This window comes from Plectrocnemia conspersa, unplaced genomic scaffold (assembly GCF_051122295.1).
Source record: "Plectrocnemia conspersa isolate PC_06_02 unplaced genomic scaffold, ASM5112229v1 ptg000014l, whole genome shotgun sequence".
Lineage (NCBI taxonomy): Eukaryota > Metazoa > Arthropoda > Insecta > Trichoptera > Polycentropodidae > Plectrocnemia > Plectrocnemia conspersa.
Genome location: NW_028277178.1, coordinates 18814815 through 18835205, shown reverse-complemented (window position 1 = coordinate 18835205; position 20391 = coordinate 18814815). Strand labels below are relative to the sequence as shown.

Here is a 20391-nt window from a genome sequence, read left to right as displayed (position 1 = left end):
CTCACAAACCAAGATTTGATTGAGATTGAAAAACAACGAGTTGCAGAAAAAAATGTAATGGAACTAAAAGAATTAGATGAACTCCAAGAACCACCAAAAAATTTTGTGTTAAAAGACATGGCTGCAGCTTTTAGCCAAATCAATGATGCTATTAAAAAATTTGAAAATATGGACAGACATCGATAGATCTTCGATGGTACACGGCCTTATTCAGCAAGCACTTGCGTGTTATTATGAAATTTATAGAGAAAAGAAACAGCAAACTGAACAAACAAACCTGGACGTTTTTTTTAAGAAAAACAAGCACTATCACTGCACTCGCTGAAAAATCTCAAGAATTAACAATGGATATCAGTAGCACAGATGATAAAAATACTCTAGATCAATTCTTATAAATAAATTATTTATGTAGATATTTGCTAAAAAGTATTTAGTTAACAACTTGAAGCCAGCAATAAAAGTGGTTTTTGTATTTCGCATGTATGCATTGTTTTTAATTATTTTTTGTATGATTTTCGACTTACGACCTTTTCGAGTTACGACCAAGGTGGTGGAACGGAACCCCGTCGTAACTCGAGAACTGACGGTACATTTAAGTTGTAACATAACAGGCGCTACCTAGCTCAATATTTTAGAATGTGATTATTGTTTGAAATAAAAAAATATTCTGGGGCGGAAATTTAACCCTGTAGTCTTGTTTCAAAAAATTCTCAAAACTAGCTTTACAGAATTCAGTTATGTTAAATAATCTGCTTACATATATAGATATTTTCTTTCTCTGGATGTGAGAAGTATTAATTTTCCGATTAAATTCACTTTAAGAAAATGTTATGACTTGCTTATAATCATGCTGAAATAAGATTGTGGTATTGTCGCTCCGGCGGCACCGACCGATTCCGTCCTTCGTCGCGCGTGATCTTTTGGTCCTAAGCCCCGCGTTCTCGTCCAGCACTGTTGGCCCAAAGCGCACGCTCGTCAGCCCTGTCCTCACACGCCCTCCTGATCTAAAGATCATAGAAAACGTAGTCCTTGAGCCTCTCTGGTCGTCTAGTGGCTCGTCGCGATCGCTCAAGAGCCGACCATCTTCTCTCGACGGCTACCCGTCGTTCATCAAGCCTGGAGCCAAGCTGCAGCTCCGCAGAGGGTCCGTCGCCTGACGGTGCAATTCAGGTTGGCGTCAAGCTGCTCACTCTGATCACTCTGATGACCTCTGCTCGATCCAGGAAACGCCCTCAGGTCTAGAACGTGCCTGTTCATCCCGTCCACTGCAACCGTGTTTGGCGAAATGATCGCTGTGACCCGCACCGTGCGCCATTCACTCGAACAGCTGACTGGACTCGGCTTCACTAATACCCGGTCTCCAGGATGAAATCTCGACGCTCGGCCCGCTTTCTCTCTATGTGCTGGACTCTACGGGATGCCATCAGTCGTAAATATGCGCCGCCACCGCCGGAGACCCCGTCTCTGCGTTTTTCGCCGTTCTTTTGACAGTCCGGTGGTTCCTCTCCACGATGCCGTTTCCGCTTGGCCGATACGTGGCCCGGTATCTTCTTCCCACCTTCCAGAGCTCTTCCAACTGTCGCGAGCGAAAAGCAGTGCCATTGTCCGTCGTCCTCTAGCCAGTGTTTCTCGACCCTCGTCAGCACGACCGCCTTGTACTTGCTCGACTCGACGAACGCGATGGAAGCAGTCGCCCCGTACACGTTCATCGTTTCCCGCAGAAGCGAAGCGCCTTCTCATTAGTAGTTCAGTCATCCCAGACACTTCAGAGGGCTGAGCTCACCCAGCTGACGACGCCGACCGCTTCCGTCCTTCGTCGCGCGCGATCTTTTGGTCTTAAGACCCACATTCTCGTCCCGCACCGTTGGCCCAAAGCGCACTCTCGTCAGCCCTGTCCTCACAAATATTTAAAACTGCTTCAGTTGAAAATACAAATCATCAGAAATCAATAAGATTGTGATAATGAACATATTATCGTTTTTAAATGTGTAAAAGGTTCATATAATTGTTCTGTTTTAATGAGTCCAAGATCCACAGAAGCATAATAAAGATACAAACAATAAACGTTAGTTTGTGCTGGGGAAATCTAAGATTTAAGAAATTTAACTTAACTAGATTATTAGCAACTTTGTATTTCTCAATAATCTTAAATTAAATGAAATAAACGTCTTTGACGGTCATTATCTCTTAAAATATTTCGTATCTTTGTATCGTCATTACGGCGTTTATATATTTTTTTAATAAAAGCAGCACATAAAGCACAAAAATATAAATAGTAGGTTATTTGTACAATTTATGAATTATATTTTACCATATGCTCTCTTAGTGTGAAATAACAGCAATAAGCTTTTTTATACATCCAAACCATCTAAAATAAAGTCGTAAAAATAATTTGCAATATACATTCTTATACCATAAACTAATAATACTAACGAACATGTCTTAAATATTAAAGACATCGATAAAATAAAAGTCAAATTTAAATATATTCACAATTTTTTTTGAGTAGATTTCTTAAGAAATATTTTTATTTTTTAATTTTATTATGATTTTATTCCTCTTGATTACACAATCTGTCTATTCACAATAAGAGATTTTTGTAGCAATTTTTTTTCTCTCTTTCCCTTAGTTAATAAGAATATAGGAAAAAGAATAACACAATAGAAGATATCCAGTGAAATCTTCCTTTACTTGTTCTATTAATTTTAGCATACATACATACTAGGCGCGTGCGGTGAAATACTTTCCCTTTCGCTAGCTCGCGTGATAAGTGACCAGAGTGAGTGAGAGATAAGGGTACGAGATCCGCATGCGGTTTGCACATAAATATAATACAAACTTAAATTTCAATAAAAAAAATCATCCTCTGGCAAAAGCCGCAAAAATGAAGTACATTTTAGTATATTAAAATGTACTAAAGAAGTATTTCATTTTATTATTTTGATTATTTTATATTATAAAATAAAATAAGTTTTTCCTCTTGAGTTTTTTGTCTTGAATTTATAAAAAAGAGTTACGACTCTTTAAATTGTTTAAATATTTTTTTTGTTTAAATGTATTTTTAATTTTATTGCAATTTCTATTGCTAAACGTTTTTATCTTTTATGTATTTTCTTTGAAAGTAGTAAAGTTATAATTTTTTTAATTTTACGAATCACTGCCATTTTGATACAAGATAACGGGTTAAGTTGACTAAAAAACTTAACCTGTAAATTTTAAAACAAGTTTAATTAAAATCATGGTAATTATGACATCAAAGTTCATTATATAATATTACATGCAAATTTATAAAAACATCCAAAAAACATTTATAAATTCATTTATTTGGATTACCATATAAAAATCGAAACATCCTTAAAAAAATTCTAAGGAAAAAGTAAAATAAAAAAATAAAATTAAAATTAAAATTGCAAAAAATAATTTTTATTTATTTTTATTTTACATTTATTTTGGTTTTTCAGCACATTTTTGATCTTTTTACTTTTTCCCAAAATATTTACAAAAACTTTAATTTTTTTACTGCTATTATTATTTTAAAATCTTTTTTATTATTATTTTTTTCAAAGCTTTTATTAAAGGTGTAATGATTTTTTAAGTAACTGCTATTTTTACACAAGATGGCGGATTAGGTTGAGATATTTATTGATTATATTTTCAGAAAAAGTTTTATTTCGATATGATTAAAACTATTTTCTTCGTTTGCGTAAAATAAACTAAAATTTTAGGACATAAAATTTGCGGATTTTTAATATTAATGCAAAGAAGTTAAAAATGTTAAAGAATTAAAATTTTGAATATAGACCTCGTAAAAATCTCAGATAAGTATGTTCTGCTAATCTGGTCCACCACATTATTTTAAAATTTGTAACTCCATTAAAAAATCTTTTAGTTTTGACTTAAGAAAAACAAAAAAAATTAAATCCATAATTATATGCAGATTTTAATTCGTGCTTTTTCATCTAGCATATGTATTTTTTCTTGTTAATTTTTATTTTACTTAATACTAATATTTATAACATGATATTACGATACTATTTTTATACCGTGTCATATTTCTATCAATACGCAGACTTTCGCTAAATCGAGATATTGCCGTTAAAGTTTTTAACGATATATCTATTATTAAACCTATAAAAGGTAACTATAAAAAACATATTCCAATTTAGCTTTTTACGTTATATAACCTATAATACGTCGCAGAATAACGATCAATAAATCACTTAAATTAAAAATATATATTTATTGCAGGTTGACACACCCTGACACAAAATCGACCCAAGTATAGACATCCACGCAGATCGGAATTGAATTGAATGGCCAATCATAATGATATAGAGATAATGTATGCCGGAGTGGGAGAATAATAAGTGGAAGCAAAAGAAACCGGCGCTGGAGAGATTTGACGTTTCGCCTGGGGTGAAAAAAAGTACACGAAGAGAGCCTTCGCTTTGGCAAAGGGGAAGAATAATGATAGGCAATTAATATGGGAAGATCTCTAACCACCGACCGACCCCTATTAGTGACGGGCGGCCATTGTGCTGAACGGCGGGGGCGGAAGTCAATTTCGACGAGATTTTTTTTCAACACCCACACCTCCTCACAAAACACCCCAGCGATGATATAAAAATGAAGGGTAACAAATAATCCGACCGTTTAACCACCGAGCTACCCTTCGCTGATTAATTTCCTTTTTTTAAAGAAAAAACGGTAATTATTCTTTATCTCCGATTTGTAATTTGAATTGCGTTGAATTATATATATTTGAGCTACTGTGGTTGTGTTGGTAGATTTAAATAAGAAATTACGGTTAAGATTGAAAAATGGGGTTAAAAATCCTTTGTCTGTTTCAAGGTCGTTTGTAAAAATGTTGGAATTAAGAATATGTTTTAAATTATACTTGAATTAATATTAATTTATTCATTAATAACCTAGTAATATGATTTTTTTAATGATAATGTTCACCCAATTCAATTTCAATTCAAGATTTAGGAGGTCTGTGAAGTCAATATCAGAAACATTTATGCAAGTATTTTTTTAATGTATTTCTTGTGATTGAAAATCAAAGTTAAAATATTAAAAATAAAAACAAGGTACCAAAAATATTTATTTGTTTAATTTAGTACTACTCAAAATTTGCTAAAATGTTAAATTTAATTTAAGTTATTATATTTATTTTTTTCTCATTGTAATATTTAGTTTATTCGAATAAAAATAAATAAATAAAATTAATATTTTTTATCAAACTAGCCAATAATAAACTCAAAGAATTATTATGGTAGGACTTATGGAAATACTAGTAAGTAGGGATTCCAATCCCGGGCCAAAATTTTGATCCCGGGATTTCGGTATTGCAATTAGTCGATCCCGGGATCCCGGGACCAGTCCCGGGATAATTTTCATGTTATTTTATCGACAAAAATAATTTAAAATGAATAATACAATATATTTTTACATCTGTTTTTTATAACGTACAATGTATAAAGTACGTATAATTTTAGTCTTGGACTTAAAATAGAAAATAATATAATAAAAATAAAAAAGGGAAGGTCTTATATATTTATTTGAGAAGAAAAAAATGAACTTTTGACAATGTATGCACATACCTATGTACATTCATAGACACAATTAATTGAAAACATTATTTTGAATAAAACTCACGAAGTAACATCAAAGCATCAAGTGTTTTATCATTTAGCCTTGATCTGATTTTGGTTCCTAAGCAGCCTGCTGCTGAAAAAGCACGTTCAGACTCACAGCCTCAAAGATTCACAGATGACACGTGCAACTCGCGCAAGTTTGTACACGAAATATAACGATGTTGTCAATAATAATTCGATTGTGCTTGATAAATCAACCAATCCGAAAAATTCGGGATTATGTTTTATAATCCCGGGACTCATCGGGTATTGAAAATCGTTCGGGATCCCGGGATCCCGGGATTCGGGATCCCGGGATTGGAATCCCTACTAGTAAGTGATATAGTGTCTTTAAAGAAAATGAAAACACTATTTTATTTTGTAATAATTTATGGTATTAAAAACATTAAATTTAATTTTATCAAGTATTTTGTTTATACTAAAAAAATATAAACTAAAGCAGTTAAATTGAGTCATGTCTTATTTTATTATTATATAAAAATATATTAAATATATTTTTTCATATTCAATCGGTATCTTATCTAATTCGTTTTCCACTTGAAATCGTATACGTATATAAATATAACGGCTGTCAATCAATCGCTCTATGTGCGTTATAAGTATAAATAAATCATGTTTCCCCCCTTGCCTTTCCCTTTTTGCGATATGTCAACGTTGCCACAACGAAAGGTTTACTTCAGAAGCCGATTCGATACGAATAAAAAAAAAGTAATAATATAAAAATATATATAATTACTTATCAATCGTGGCAGATGGTTCGGCCAAGATAATCTGGATCGGCTGTCAATCACGACTAGTACTTCGTCCCTGGTTTAGAGATTGAAATCTTTGTGAAAAAAATACACATCGCCATTACAATCAACACGTCATGGTCTATATTAAAAATCAAATAGGTTTGGTCACGCGGTCATATTATATCGCTTACCGGTCATACCGTCATAAGTGACAGGTTTGACGTTGAAAAAAATGTAATTTATGAAATACAATAAGGTTTTCCGTTTAACGAGCTTCCATTGTGTTGTCTGTCATTTCGATAGTTGGTTTTTGCTTTTGTCGTTCGAGGGCAATCGGCAAGGAGAGGAGGTGAAAAAATGGAAAAATTGTATATCGGTTCATTTGATTTTTCATCTCACATTGCAGTCACGTTTAAGATTATCATTTTTGTGAGAAAGATGTCATCGTTTTTAGTAATATTATTTTGGTTAAAAAATACTGTTATGTAATAAATAGTTCTTGAGGTTGGACGAATGTCAAAATGTCATCGAGTATGTTTTTATTGTAATTCAACTTTGATATATAAATGACAATCAGGGTAAATATAACGATAGCAAAATGTTTGCACAAAAATATACGAATTGCAAATAGTTCGACGTTGATAAATATGAATAGGATTAGCTATTGATCAAACGACCAAGGATATGAATTGTTTGCGTTATATTGATACGATTTGTAAAAAAATATTTTTAGTAAAGGGTAAATAATTGCCAAAAGTATTTACTTGTATGTTATATTTTATGATACATGATAACAGTTATTATCTATACACTATAAGATCGTAGGGGTGAATCCGCACGTGCCAAATTTTTTTAAATAAATTATTTTTACTCCAATAAACGATGAAAAAACTTTATAATATATGTACTATGTTATACATTTTTCATCCCGATATTCAAACATGATAATAAAAAAATCTTTATGAATCTAATCTGAGTTAATCTAATGTTAATCCTATATTTTAATTATAATATAAAATTTATAAACGTATGATTATTTATGTAGTATTTAAAGATAAGTCACTAAGCTAATTATTAGAACAAAGTTGTAAAAATGTCGGTTAAAGTGAAAAAAATAGGTTAACGTCTTACAAGGGCGCGTTTATTTGCCAAAGTAAGTTTTCGTAATACGTAATTGAAAAGAAGCACTATTATACCACATTTTAGTGGTAATAATTTGAAACCTTTCTTTATTTATTACTCTATGTACCTAAATAGTCATGTAATATTATTTCGTTGAGTAAGTGAATTTTCGTGAAAGTCCCCTTGGCAATACGATCGCGAAGCGACTGAACCCCGGAAGCTGTTTATGGCATTAGAAAGGTTAGTTTGCGCACGTGTATGAAAGCAACGACACAGCACCTAAAAATAAATGCGTTCCTCAGCTTGCTTATTTTCAAAATTAAATTTTTTTTATTTAAATAAATTTATAAAATATAAATGTACATTTCTTGAAGTAAATCTATCAATATTTGTAATCGCGAACTTTCAGAAATTACTCATATTTCTTAGTTTTTATGGTACAGCTTAGGACTTTTTTAATGTCTGGTATTGCGTTGTTTATGTCTTAAAGCAATACGAATAATGGTTAATTTTAAATCTGTTTTAAGTAATTTATTGCAGTAATATTTATTTGAGCATAGAGAGCAGATACTTGAGTACTGATTTAAAGTTAAAAGCATTCAATTCTCTTAATTTTGTAGTATAGGAGATTTCTCTTTTCGTTGTTCTAGTAGTCGTTATGGTGATCTCTCAATTTGTGAATTATGAAGCAAGTGGTTCAAACCCTTGCCCACTAACTTGCCCACAGAACTACCACTTTGCTTCTGACCAACTCACACCAAGCATAACAATATGCAGCAGGTGTTGTATGCGGCTCAAGATTATTAATCCAGCACTTAAAGACTAGACTATTCCAGTCCTTAGCGATTCTCTTATGGACCCTGTACAATTTAGCTGAGTCAAGATTAATTTATTGAACATCACACACCTTTAACTGTACCATTGTGATAAAAACTATTAATCCCACGCCCCCCACAACGCAATATCCCTGAAATTGTCTACCAAACAATATAGTACAGTATACATTTACAACATCATCAACCTAGAATAGCGCGTAATTATTCCTGGTACCCGGAATCTCAACAGATAATCCTATTACCGTCTCATTGTGGCCGAAACGAATCACCGCCATCATCTCCACGGCATTAACATTTATCACAAAGTCATCCATCATACGTCTTCTCTTCACTGTGGGCCTCCGCTCTGATCGAAATGATTGTGCGTATTTAATAAACGAATAGCGATACCGATACAACAAACAAACACACTCGATACGGATTGATAGTCTTGTCTCGCGAGCGCGCATATTATTGATACATCGTAAAATATTGGCTTTTAAACGAGATCAATGTTTGACAGCGGTCATGAATCTTATTTAAAATCGAACGGCGATAAATCATTTTTAATTCACTTCACTTGCGCAATGAATTGTAAGTGCGTATCGTATTATAAAGATACGAGGAATTGAAGGCTGCTTACGTATCAAATATAGGAGATACGCTTGTGAAGTTGTTGATTTTTAAAAAAAAGATCATAAAATGAGTTGTTGAAATAAATACGAGTCAATTAAAATTATTTATGTTTGATCAATATTTATTTACATTGATGCACCTACTTAAATTTAATGACGATATAAAATATACTGTATTTTTAAAGTACCGAAGACCGTTATTCGAAGGTTGGATGTGCCAATATGTTTCAGAATTGTGCATATGCTGATGACATAGTCATAATTATCATCTAAACTAAATGTGAATGTATATTTTATTATTATTATAGTTAAGAACTGTATCATTTCGTTACTAAATGTATGATATGATTAAGTTATTCCAATATATTCCAATCATTTTAATCATCTTCAAAAAAATTATATAAGATATCAAATACAGAAATCTATCTTGAAATAACTTTATTTCGATTACTAAAAGTAACACTGTAAAACGTCTAAAAATATATTTTTCATAAAATTTTGCCTGTAAAAAGAAAAAAAAATTAATTTTATATGCAGATGCATCGAAAAACTGTTATTTTTAATAGAGAACCTATATGTTACCCCTTTATGTAAAGTTGAATATATATAAAGTTAACACAGCTCTTCTAACAGATATTTAATACAACTAAAATTTTGTCACAATGTCAAGATAAATTGATTTAAATGTATTATATACAAGTTTTAACAAAATACTTTTCTTATAAATACGTTTATTTCAATAATATAAATAATTTTACATACATACTAACTATACATAATATACAAGTTACTAGTTTATAACCATTTTCATGTTTAGCTTTTAGCTAAATTTTCCAAAAATTAGGAATATCAACAAAATACCTATGGTTATAAATTAAGGAAAAAATTAAAAACCTTAAGAATTTAAGCGAAAAAAATAAAAATACAAGAAAAAAAAAACATTTTTACTGATACTTTGAGTACATATCATTGGAGAACTGATGTTATTTGTGAATATAATAGAAGATAAAAAAATCCAGTGACATATTCATATAATATTTCAACTTATGAATTGTAGTTGAACAGACACATATTTAAAAATATTTTATTACATAATAAATTATATTAATAATACGTTTTGAATCACACTGTGTGAAATAACATACCTAAATGTACATTTTATAAATATTGAATCAAACTCATGCATCACCATCTAGCTACAATTTGTCAAGCATTGTAACGTTGCCGAAATTGATGGTGTGTACATTCTTATCTGTCGCACATCGGCACCTTGGTTCCCAACAACACAAAAAAACGCAAAGAATAAAAAAATGGTGTGCAAACACGTCCATGATATATCGTGTCTCTTGCAGGAGGGTGTACAGGGCCGGTGCGAGGTGATTCGGCCCATTCGGCAACCATAAATTTCGTTCGCGGGCAAAATGGCTCATTGTTGTTTCCCGACACACCTATTCCTCTTAACCCCCGTGTAAATATTGCGCGGCGATAAAAATGATATATATTTCGTTCCCTGGCATTATGTGATATTAGCCTGTCATGTAGGTGCGATCAATCTTTTGTGCTTGCAAAAGATTGCCCGCATGCGACACCACTCGGCCATTGTGTGTCCGTGTAAAAAAGTGACGTTTCAAACGAGACATTGTTGGATTAGCCAGGTTTTATATAAAATATATTTTTAAATATCACACTCAGAGGATGCAGCCTCGTGGTATAATAATTTGGTCAGTCAAAAAATGATCGATACTGTCTTAAGAATTACCATTTAAAATTCAACTCACAATCAAAAGACAATGCTGCTAAAAAATACATTGTAATTTCATTGCTATAGGCTATGTGGTACATACTCTTCAGCTGGCGATATATTTACAATACTATTTTTGTTTCAACCTTAGGTCGATAATGTTTTTCGAAAAAAAAAGTTTTAATCTATCTGCTGTTTTCAATATTTCAATATATAAGAACCCTTTGGATTAGAATCTTGCTTCTAATTAAATAAATAAAAAAGCATTTTCATTTTTAAAAAAGTCGTTTTTTTTATTTAAGTCAGTCGTACTTTGATCGTTTATACCTGAGTACATCATCTATTAAATATGTTTTGATATATAATACATCAAACACCATATTCCGATATTTAAAATAATATCAAAAAGTACCAAAATTTACGATGGTAGAATTTTTACCAAATAACCAATTTATAATAAATTGCGTAGTATTTAAATATCTTAAAAAAACTGCAACTACGGCTATTAAAAACATTCGTAAAGTAGTAGGTGCGTCAATAGATATCCGTAAATCGCAAAGATGATTTTAAAAAATCAAGCGAAAAATTACGATTTCAAGAAGAGATCAGCAAAGATATACGACGATGTTCTGGCTGCAGAAATGGAACTAAATCCTACTCAAATTGTCCAACAGCCGAGTAAGAAACTAAACTAGTTTGATTGAACAGTGCATAGATATATTAAAAAAGATTGGGAAGGCTTGGAGGCAAGATGTATTAATTTAATAAAAATTAAGCGAAGAAAATAAGTTAGTTCGTATCTCCATATGTCAAGAGCTTCTGATTATGAGGAGATAAAAAAATTATGTTGTACGACAGTAATTATACAAAGTTCAAGTAGGAATCTCTCGCTTAAAACCTGGGCACAATTTTAACAACTTTTTTTGTGTCTATTGTTGGATTTTAAAGGGTGTCTATGGTGAAATTGCAAACAACAAAGATGAATTTTTGGCACGAGGAAGTAAAATACCTACCTAAAAATATTAAAAAAACAGAAGTAAAATAGTTACAATGCACGCCTCTATGTGGCAAAATTGACTTACGGTTAAATTAAGGAACTTGGATAGATGGTTTTATATTCTGGTGGTTCTTATTCTCTAGCTCCAGACCTTGCTCCTTCCGACTACTATTTTGATCGATGCAACGCTTCATAGATTAAAAAATCAGAATACAAATGTACTGAAAAGGGAGCTATCGGAATATTTTGAATCAAAACCTTCAATATTTTATTATAATGGAATTAAAAAAAGTACCGAAAGATGAGAGAATGTTCTATCTTTAGATAAAATCATATATTTTAAAACATCAAAATCAAATCCGCGATAAAAATGGATTCTTATCGAGATTACCTATTAATATATAATAGTAATAATTTTAATGACATTGAACTAAAAAATATTGTTTTGAGATAATTGATTGAATTTTATTATGATAAAATTAAATTTCCGCAGTTATATAATAAAGTATACAAATTATTGAGAATGTTTTATTAAAAATCATATGATAAGCCTTAGTCTGTAAGGTTTTAAATTCAACATATAAAAAGTATATATTATTATTGTAATAAATTTATTATATCCATATATTTTAAAGTGACATTGTAAAGCGAGTAAACATTTTATGAACTGTATATTTAAGTCAATAAAATTACATATCGCTGTATATTTAATGTGTGATACATATAAAATATTTGCTTAAAAATATAAATGTCAAAGTTGACATGAAAGGTTGTAAATCATCTACTTTGTATCATTTACTATTCATATACCAGTATACATTTTATTGCGCAATTAATAATATTTATGTAAAATGAAAGTTTATAAAAGGTTAAGAAGGCTATATAATGAAATTAATTATTTGCATAAATAACTAATACATTAAAACCTAATCGTAAAAATATTTCAAAACTTTGAAATATTGCTCATAGGTGGCGTATTATAAAAAATTGCCTGAATATTACGGTGTAGTTAAATAATAGTTTATAATTATTACAATACACAGTAGAGAATCATCGATCAATGACTATTATAGTGATCCTCAGAAATGCAATTGATATACGATGATTTATGTGAAGTTTCAAGTGAGCAACTCTTGTCGATGAGGCAAACTTCCAATTGTGTATTCAATTAAATATTTTTTTCTATTTTACTCAACCAATATGTCAATTATATAATGACAAGTCATTACGTTTGATGTATGACAATTTGCGATGACAACACACCGGTCGTTTTTCCTTAAAAGTACATCGTTAATATCCTTTCACTTTTCCACGTAAATATAATGACTTCATGTGAGTTTTTACATTTATTACAATAAATTATAGTTTAACAGACTTTTTAGTAGAGATTTCAGTAGTGTAGGATTTAACTACATATGTATGTAAAAGGACTTATATTGCATTCAATTAAATATTATGGTTATATCTTACTGCATTCTAAATATATAAATATAATTTTAAAAATATAGATATTTCTATTCTTAAAGCTGTTTAGAAGCAGAGTATTAATTAATTTATAGAAAGTTTTATTTATGAGTTCATTCTCGAATTTTATTAGTGAATCTTGTCAAGGTAAATGTTAACAACTAGAACTTTTTTTCTACCACTGAAAAGTTTGACCATCTCTATTATATATATATAAGTACCTATGCGAAAACGAATAATGTATTTATCGCAGTCATTCATACAGAGAGGGTGGTTTATTTTTTAATATTGGCAAGATTAACAGGAAGCGGTTAACGTTTCATTAAATTCTTGTTTCGACATCATTTTCGTTTTCGATTGCCGTCTGGTGGTGTGCACAAAAGAAAATACAATATTGTGCTTTGCCTCGGGCGAAAGCAATCTCCTGTTTTGCAGACAGACACGGGGCCCGATATAGGGCGAACAACCCGCTGCACAAATATTGGATGAAAATATCCACCGAGGAGGGCATGTCGCAAAATAAATCCACCCCAGACAGATGTTTCAGCACTTTTGAATACTGAGTCGACGACTTGATACTTTCAATAGACACTAAACCCTGTGAATATTAGAATCTCGTCGGGGAAAAAAGACAGCGCACCTCTTCACAGGCGTGCGCAACTGAAGATCTTATATTTTTATTTAAAATATATTATCTTATTATATACATCTAATCATTCGAATTTATAGATACCTAAAAAAAATATCTTAGTACCTTATCAATAACTGAATGGAATTTTTCTAATCCGTGTAGTCAATAGCAAAGATAATCTACTGTTATTACATTGAACTGATATAACGTGTAATATTACTTTTGGCAAAGTCTGCCATTTGGATATAAAAAGACAAATTTTTCGAAGCAAAGGAACGTGGATTTTGGAGCAAGACTAGTCATTCAGGTATACTGAGAGAAACAACAGCTATCTGTGTTGCTTAAGTAGAATTGAAGCCGCTTGACCATCGGTGAATAGGCCAAAAACGAGATTTTGCAACATAATTTTGTTCAGCGATGTGGCTCATTTTTGGTTAAATAGCAACGTCAAAAAGCAAAATTGCTGCATTTAAAGTTAATAAATTCCTCAAGCCATTATTGAGACGCCATTATATCCAGAAAAAGTCACTATTTGGTGTGCTTTATGCGCTGGTGGAATCATTGGTCCATATTTTTTCAAAACTGATACCGGCCAGAACGTTACAGTTAATGAAGAACGCTATAGATTTATGATCATTGACTTTTTCGCTCTCCAATTGAATGGCATTAATGTGAAAAAGCTTTGGTTTCAACAAGACGGCGCAACATGCCACACAGCGCGCACCACAATCAATTTATTGAAGGAAACATTCGATTAGTGCATAATTTCCCGTAAATTGTCCTACAAGATCGTGTGTTTTAACACCTATGGATTATTTTCTGTGGGGATATGTGAAGTCAGATACGATGGACGACTTGGAAGCCAACATTCGCCGCGTTATTTTTGGGATTTTTAATAAAAAAAATTGCAACTTTGCATTTGATTTTACCTAAATATATTATACAAAATAACATTTATTTGTAGCATGCTTATCTTTCAATAAAAATCAGAGAACACTTCTTTGTTGTAAACTATATAAATACAAGTTAATATGTAAATTTTGAAATATTTCAAACTGCATTTGTATTTGTTAAATTGCTCTGAAATCTTTAGATTTCTACAGTTCATAACAATTTTTTATTAAAATTGTGTAGCGATTCATACACAACACCTATCAAAAGACACGCCACATGCGCATCTGAAGTCCGCGAACTGTGCCCACTTAGCGGTTAAATTATTATTATATAGATATATCTATCAACCGTGTGGAGTAGATATACGATTTACACGCACGACGGTGTACATTACGCGGTACGAATCCGGATCTTACACAGATCGACGCTCGGACTACTACTTCGCTCCAAGAAGTTCTTTGCAACGCGGATTTCTTTTACCTGAGATATACAGCTTATCTCTAGTTTGAATGGATTAAACAATCACCTGCAGGACACGCGCTTGATAGCATGTTCTGACCACTTCTAGAATACATACCGAGGCATCCGAATATCTACTTTAAAGCGACTACCTGTGTGATTCAATTGGAATTTTAAATGATAAAATGAATTATTTTATTTTGAGTATTCTTTTGGAGATACTTAATGCATGTCGGCTCTTTAAGCGAATTGCCGCTGCCATTATAGCTAAAATTAATACCAATATTTCAAGTAAGTAGACTTGAAATTATTTCTCCGTCCTTTGAATTACCCAATTATAACAAATTTTCCCACACACGTCCTATAGTACCTCGACCTCAAACATAGTATATAATAATATATCGTACGATTGTTTCGCTCACGTCACTGTGAATTGCAGAAAAGCGCAAAAGCGACAGGCGGCGATCGCAAGCTCACAATAGTCCCGGCATTAATTACGGCCAGAGGCCGAAAGCTCGCCGTGTAAAAGCTGTCACAGCCGGTTACCGTTTTGCAACGAGTGTTGGCGTGTTATGAGCGCTCGCGAAATAAATCAATCACGAATGGAGGCCGGGTCACGATTAATCGCGATGAAAAATTATATCACGCGATCCGCGGATTAAGCACTAACCGTCTGTCCGCGGAAATTTACGTTACGCTCGCCTTTCGGGTCACGCTTCGCCTCTCTCGGACGATAAAACCCACACATACACACATTTGCCATGAAAAATGATGTGATTGAGTTAATTATATTATTCGCACTGATGCCAATCTTGAACGAAAAAGTACACGTTAACGTGACGTTGAGAGATTTGATTTACGCTGCGGTGGAATCATGATACAATCGCCCGCAAAATATTTTATAGTTATTTATGTACTGCGTCAATTATAATTGTTAAAAGGTATAAAAATAAAGAAGGTTTCGTTTACTCAAACATATATCTAATATGTGATAAATTTGTTTTTGTTTATTATTGAGAAGTTAAGCAGAAGAGGACGTATAATCAATAACTGATCTGGTCAAACGAAAAGTATCGTATGCCAAATACATTGCCATGGATGCGAAGTACACAAAAACTAAATTTAACTGGCTTTTCAAAGACATTCATGTATCATAAACTTAAGATATAGCAACAAGTTTAAATTGCATCTGGACATTTTATGTCCAAATATGGTGATGTGTAAGAAAAATACATATTATAAATTCTTGAACCATCCCTAATAAACTCATTCGGTATGCTAAGTGTGTCCCAAAATAAAATTCTTTGGAAATATTTTCAAGACTTTGAATCATTACTTTCTGAATGTGTCTCGTAAATCAAATAAATTGTTGAGTGGAAATAAATTTCAGCACGATATATTAATAGGTATACATACTCGTAAATGTCTGAAAAGAGCACACCGTGTAAAGGAACGCTCGTTGAGTCAAATATCTCGCGTTTTGGCTTTCTCCACCCGCTGGCATTATCTCAGGTTATAAAGGGAAGATAAAAGCCTCATAATTTTGTGGCTCCACGCTGTCAGGTTTCCCGTACATTTGCCGCTAAGCGAACGGAACGCGTGAGCCAGCAACCAACCCTTTTAGTCGCGCTACTCTTTATTAGCGGTTTAAGTGCCACCTAACTCACGGGTAGGTGGCATTAGAGGTTACTGGTTTGTTTCCCACTAAGCCGAGATGTTGGTCTTACTCGCTGGAGTCTGCCGTGCTAAGCGTCTTAAGCCCAACTTACACTACATGCGGGACACCGCACTACACTTACACTGTTTCAACGCCAAATCTTATGTAACCACACAATTCATAAATGTTTGTTCGCGTTTGAAACGATGTAAAGGGTGATATGGATATGGATATAGAAATCAATATGAATTTATTCATTGTTTTTATATTTTTATTTTTATAAAAGTGAGTGTTTTAGATGTCAAAATATGTACCATGATCATGATCACCAGAATTCTACACATTTTTGTTTATTTTTCAATATAACTATTTTACTACAAGGTATCAATAAAACATAATACTTGAATTTTTTATCAGTTTTAACACGTAATTATAAATATATTTTTTTATCGAATGAAGCGCAGATAAAGAGAATGAAAATACATTTGATTGACACGATCAGTAAAAATATATGTTTATCTAGCACTGTTTACGGTTCTTAAAACCGTTTTCACAGATCACGAGTATAGATTGGTTATACGTTTCGATTGTATCTGTCACGATTGTAGGTAAAACGGATGTGGTAATTGATTAGTATCTACCGTTTCAACGCATATAAAGCCATAATATCGCTTTAATTCCTACATTATATCAGCAAAGGTACACACTCATAAGTTCCGATCTGCACCTTTAAATCAAGATTAAAATAATAAAAAAACACGGGTAGTGTAAAATGTACACGTACAAATAATAATTAGATATCGATAAGTCGCGTTCGATTGACAGTAGTTAATCGATATTGATTCTAGGACGCCTAGTGGCTTTAATTAGACACATGGTTATATAAGTTTATATAAATATATACTTAGTTTTATCGGTATTCGTGGAAAAATTCAGTAGGCAACGCTAATCCTTAGCTGTAAAATTACGATTATAGGAAACATGTACAAATAATCTGACTTCCTATATGGTTGTTATCTGTTTTAGAACAAGTTAATCAACGAGTTCTAAATAAAGATTATGGATAGTGTACATACAAGTTAAGTAAACTTTACGACTTAACTACCTGAGTCATGCTTACAGCGAGTAAAAAGGTGTAGATTAAAATTCCATTTTTTAATTCTTCTACGTAAACTTAAGAAGGTATGTTTCATTAATGAATAAAAATAAAAAAAACGTATTACACAAATAATATGTATTATATTTACTATTTGCCAAAATAGAACTAAGAATATTTAATATATATATATAATATAATATATATATAATATATAATAGAATATATAATATATATATAATATTTTTTAAACCTACTATGTCTGTTATGAAGATAATCATCACAACTTAACTATTTATTTTGGCCATACAAATATATTACATAAAAGTCGTTATTTGAGTTTTAAATGTATACATAGAAAATCAGGTGTAATACAAAATCTTTTGGTACATTTTTGCAATGCCAATACTTTTTTTTATATCTTCGGTGTATTTTAATTATATGAATGGATATTAAAGTTTCTAAATATCTATCAAAAAAATTCCCGTATTTTTCTGTTTTTCACGCGCTAAAGGTGAAAAATTCGGCAATATATTTAATAAATAGTATTTAATGTTTAACTAACAGTTGTTTGTGTTCATCGTATGTGCATGTGTCTGCCGTGCAATTAGCCAAGATTGTGGTAACCAACCCCTTTGGAGGTGAAAACCGGCAGATATTTGCGCGTAAGTAGCACAATTTAATAAATAGTATAAATAGATTGATTAATATAATATATAAATAGTATAAGATAGAAATAATTAGTATTGTTACATAAAAAAAATGGCCGATAGCGGCGTGAATATAGCGGGCGTAATTACGCCAGAAAACAGAATAAAAGAAATGGATGAATTAAAAACAAAATTAAATGTATTATTATCAAATGGTAATATTCTATCAAAAGAAAAAAAAACCATTATAACTAATACATTTGATATTATGTATAAACATTTATTAGATGTGTTAAAAAATAATAGGGACGATGTAAATAATAAAAATGAAAATAATAACTCAATATTTGAGTTATTAAATGAAGTTAGAAAAGATGTTTATAATATAAAGGATAAACTAAATTTAAATAACAACATTATTAAAAATAAAATGCAAAAGAAACATTATTCGGAAATCGTAAAAAAAGGAAAAGATATTGCGATAATTATACCTAAAAATTTGCAAAATATAGAGCAGACAAAAAAGGATTGCAAAAATTTAATTAAACCAACAGAATTAGAAGTTGGAATACAAAATATAAGACCAATAAGCAAAGGAGGTATAATAATTACATGTGATAGTAAAGAAGATGCATCGAAAATTACGACAGATGCAGTAAAAAAACTAGGAGATAAATATAATATAAAAGTAGGAAATTTAAAGAAACCAAAAATAAAAATAATTGGAATTTCTGAAGAATTAAAATATGATCAACTAAAAAAGTGTATAATGAAACAAAACACATGTGTAGAAGAAAACAAATGTTATTTAGAAGTAAAATATATTAAAAAAAACAAATTTAATAAGTATGATGCTATTATTGAAGTAGATGTTACGACATTTAAAAATATAATGGATGTAGGCAAATTAAATATTGAATGGGATAGGTGTAAAGTATATGAAGACATATTCATATACCGTTGTTATAACTGTTATGGTTATAATCACAAAGCCAGTGAATGTAAAAATAAAAAAAATTGTATAAAATGTGGTTCGGAAGAACATTTAATAAATCAATGCAACAAAAAAGAAAACTGTGTGAATTGCTGTAGAGCAAATAAATTACTAAATCTTAATTTGAATGTGGAACACAACTCCATGGATAGAAATTGTTCAATTTATAAAAGATACGAGCAAAATTACTATAATAAAATACAATATAATATAGTATAGCAATTAAAAAAATCAAGTTCATATGGGAAACAAGAATCAGTAACTGGGATATTAATCAATGCACAAGGTTATTTAAAACATAAAGAGGAAATAGAATTAATTACTGAAAAGGAATATCCAATATTTTTAGGGTTAACTGAAACCCATATCACAAATGACATTGAAGAATTTGAACTAAATATTGGCAATTATAATATAATTAGATGTGATTCTAATTCCAGACATACAGGAGGTGTTATACTGTATATTAGAAATGATATAAAATTCAATACTATATTTAAAAATAATCAAGATAAGACATACTGGTCTATCACAGTTAAGATTTTTATTGAAAAAATTCCCATAATATTATGTATAGCATACAGATCTCCAAATAGTAATCCGAATTTATTCATAGAATTTATAAATAATATTGCAGAATGGAGTTTTGATCAAATTTTGGATACTGTTTTAATTGGAGATTGGAATTTTAATTGGAACAAATGTGAAGATTTTTACACAGCAAAATTAGAAAAAATATCAAATATATTTGGTTTAAGACAATGTGTCAAAGAAAATACAAGGACTAATAATAGATCGAGCACATTAATAGATTTAGTATTTACCAACAACAAAAAAATTTATTG

At 31.1% G+C, this 20391-nt stretch overlaps 1 long non-coding RNA gene across 1 annotated transcript in view; it reads right to left on the bottom strand.

Annotated features, from left to right (window-relative positions):
- LOC148226431 (uncharacterized) overlaps positions 1–20391 on the bottom strand; it is a 383830-nt gene that overhangs the window by 173351 nt on the left and 190088 nt on the right. The window lies entirely within an intron of this gene.